At 55.6% G+C, this 3,522-nt stretch overlaps 1 protein-coding gene across 1 annotated transcript in view; it reads right to left on the bottom strand.

Moving 5' to 3' along the window:
• Positions 1–3,522, bottom strand: part of CSK (c-src tyrosine kinase) — a 19,458-nt gene extending 15,936 nt beyond the window's left edge. The window contains exon 1 of the mRNA XM_005882769.2: positions 3,458–3,522. The gene's annotated coding sequence lies outside the window, so the exon portion shown is untranslated. The remainder of the gene's footprint in view (positions 1–3,457) is intronic.

Below are 3,522 nucleotides of genomic sequence, written 5' to 3' on the forward strand. Positions count from 1 at the left end.
GCTTTCTTTCCCCCCGGCCACCTGGGAAGATGAGGTTGGCATGGCTGTACCAGGTTGGGGCTCAGAATGCTTAAGTTCCTTGCCCAAGTCTGTTTTCCCAGGGAAAGTAGGCCTTTATCTCCAATGGGGAAATGCAGGGCTTCCCAAAATGGCCTAGGACTGTGGTCGGCAAACTGAGGCTCGTGAGCCACATGTGGCTCTTTGGCCCCTTGAGTGTGGCTCTTCCTAAGCCTTAGGAGTACCCCAATTAAGTTAATAACAATGTACCTACCTATATAGTTTAAGTTTAAAAAATTTGGCTCTCAAAAGAAATTTCAATCGTTGTACTGTTGATATTTGGCTCTGTTGACTAATGAGTTTGCCGACCACTGGCTAGGAAGTAGCTGAAGGTGGAGACAAGAGGCAGCTGAGCTCACAGAGGCCTCATCCACTCAGTTCTGATGCTGGGCAAAGAGGAGAATGGGTAGGGTCAGGTTCCAGTAACCAACCAGTATCGTATCTTCCCAGAGCCAGGCCCATGATCTCGGCTGGCAAATCACGGGGTGATGGGGAGGGGGAAGGCAGGGAGGCCAGAGTAGTCCAGAGCCTCAGGGACAGAAAGAGGGTTTCAGAAGTGGCTCCCCCCGCCCACCCAGCAGAGACCAGCCCTTGGCTGGGTGAGCCATCAGCTAAGCCTGCCCCAGCTGTCTTCCCCATATGTTGAGGCAGCCTGTGGTGGGCACTCCATCAACAGTGCCAACCCCTCCTGACAAAGTGCCTATAGAAGCCAGGGGCTGTGCCAGCACTTTCTAGCACCTGGTTAGTTTACACTGTCCACCCCCTGCCCCCAAGCAGGTATCGCCATCCCTGGTGTATATGCAGAGGAACTCTGGCTCAGAGGGTGACCTCTTCAAGGCTCCTCCACCGGCCTAACTGGCATGGCTGGGCCTGGAACCTACGCTGATTGGGAGCCAAGTTGCCCACTCTCTCCAATACTCCTGGCTGCTTTGGGGGCCTGTAGTAACTACCACTACAACAACAGGTGGGCAACAGGTGCACATGCTCAGTAAGAAGGTCTGGGTGAGGTTGCTGTGGCAGCTACTAGTATTTGGAAAATTCTATGGTTTTTAGAGGCAAAGTTACACAGACCATGTAGCAATATGAGGAAATGCCCATAGACACAGTATTAAGTGAAAAAAGGTGTCATTGCCTGCACATTCAAATGACAATAGTGACGAAGAAACAACCAGGAAAGACTGGCAAGGAATTCCAAAATGCTACAATCTGTAAAAAAATAGTGGGTGATTTTTGTTTTGTTTTCTAAATCACCTGTAGTGAGTGCTGTTTTGTTACTTTCTAAGTTAAGAAACTAACACATACAAAGTTTTCTCACAAGGAGCTCAGACTTGCTTTCCTGAGCTCCACCTGCTCCCCAGCTCTGGTCCTTGTGTCTGGGACATCTTTTGCCATGGGACACCCTTCTGTTAAGACACAGCCCCTCAGATACATTAGGGTCTCTTCCTACCATGTCTTTCCCAGGCCAAACACCTCTGTTTTGGAGGGACTATGTGTCAAGGCTTTGAAATTCCTCAAAAGATGAAACTCAGAACTAGACCCAGGCTATCCTGCCCGCTCAGGCCTCATCCCACTGTGGATCCTTAGCCTCAATCCCTGCCTGCTCTCAGATGCTCCATAGGGCTCAACCTCTTGGGGCCTGGTGTCCCCTGCACTGGTGCTGGGGACCATTTTCTGTCCTTCCTTGCCCCCAACCCAACTCAGAGAGAAAAGGAACCACTTCTGAGAAGGAGGGAGGCACCAAGCTTGCCAGATAAAAAACACATCCCTGCACACATGCTAGCGTGAAGCCAGACCCTTTACTATAAAGGCCTCAGGACCCCAGCCACACCAGTACAGGTCATAGTTGGTTGGTATAAAAGCACCTAACCATGTCAGGCCTCAGCTCCAGCCCCCTCAGGCTGGAAAGAAAATTACGGCTAGGTGAGGGGAGCCCTCACAGGCCAACCACATCTGGATCCCTTCCACTTTGCATGTCAGGATGACCAGAAAAAACAACAACTTCAAAAATCAAGGGTAGAGGCCTGAGCTGGGCTCAGACATGGCTCAACATCCTCCAGGGAACCTCCCACCCTTTTCAGGAGCAAGAGGATCCTGCCACACTCCCAATCTCCCTCTTGCTGCCTTCGCTATTCCTGCTGAGGTCCCACCTAAAAAGACACTGGAACCCCCATGGTGCAGGGAGCTTGGAACAGGCCCCTGGTGCCCCTGACAATGCTCCTATGCCAAGGCTGTAGGGTGCGCCCTTTGGAAACAGGGCTCTCATTTTCCCATCTGGATCCCATTCACATCCTGAGCCTGGCTGTCCCTCTGCTAGCTAGGACCAAGGTGTGGGACAGCTGGGTTGGAACTGACCATCAAGCTGTTTCAGCTCAACTCTAGGGCTACACTAGATGGGTGCCCCCACATATTCACACATCCCCATCGGTGGGATCCAGCCTCAGGCACCAGCAGGGAAATCCCATGGCAGAGCAGATGCTGTCTGAGCCCTACCCAGCAGAGCTGGGGCCGGAAGTTCTCTCCCTCCTCGCCAGCCTTTGTGGGGCACATGCTCACTGCACAGGGTCCCTTGGGCCAGGCTGGGAGCCTGTGTCCCTGATGGGTGAAGGTGCCCGTCTGGTTGCCCTTCAACCTACAGAAGCCCTCCACCAGCAGCGTGGGGGATGCAAGGACAGACGGCAAAACTACCAGTAACATCCCCCTGTGAGCCTCAGTTCTCTGGTCTACAAAATGGGAGAGGAGCTGAACCTAGTTAAGCTCCAAGAATCTGGTGGCTGGACACGCCCCTTCCTAACACCTGGCCTTGGCCCTGAGACGTCGAGGAGAATGGGCTGACCAGACTGCTAGGTGGTGGGACATGGTCCTAACACCCAGTGTTACCTCCACCTAAGACCAAGGCCCTGCCCAGTGTCCCCACCCAAGGCCAGAGGTCCCTTGGCTTAGGCTGGTCTGGGAGGCTCAGGGTGACAAGCTCAACCTCTGGGCCCTGGGCTTCCTGGAGCCGGCAGAGCCTCAGCTGAGGGAGGGAGGGGAGGAGGGGTCAGAACCAGACAGGCCAGGGAACCTGCAGGGGGCCCAGGACAGGGAACGGCAAACTGCCCTTTCCCCAGCCCCCTCCCTCCGGGCCCAGCAGCCTCCACGGGGGAAAGAGGGGGCACTCAGAGCCGCTTGAGACCAGTCTGTGGGGCTCAGAGGGCAGCAGCCCCTCCGGCGCTCCCCTCCGGCGGGCTGACAGGGACTCCCGGGAGAATTCGAACCCAGGAAGGAGGGGCAAGGGGAGTGGGGGATGGGAGTGGACGCGACGGCAGCTCCAACCGCAGCCAAAGCAGCGGCATGGGAGACCTACCCTCTGCCCCGGGAGGCGCTCCCACGCCCCCCTCCTCCAGGCCTGCCCGGCACTCACCTCTCCGGGGAAACTGCGGTCCGAGCCACCTCGCTGCGGGCGGCATCAGCGGCCTGCGGGACGGT

Source organism: Myotis brandtii, unplaced genomic scaffold (genome assembly GCF_000412655.1).
Source record: "Myotis brandtii unplaced genomic scaffold, ASM41265v1 scaffold74, whole genome shotgun sequence".
Lineage (NCBI taxonomy): Eukaryota > Metazoa > Chordata > Mammalia > Chiroptera > Vespertilionidae > Myotis > Myotis brandtii.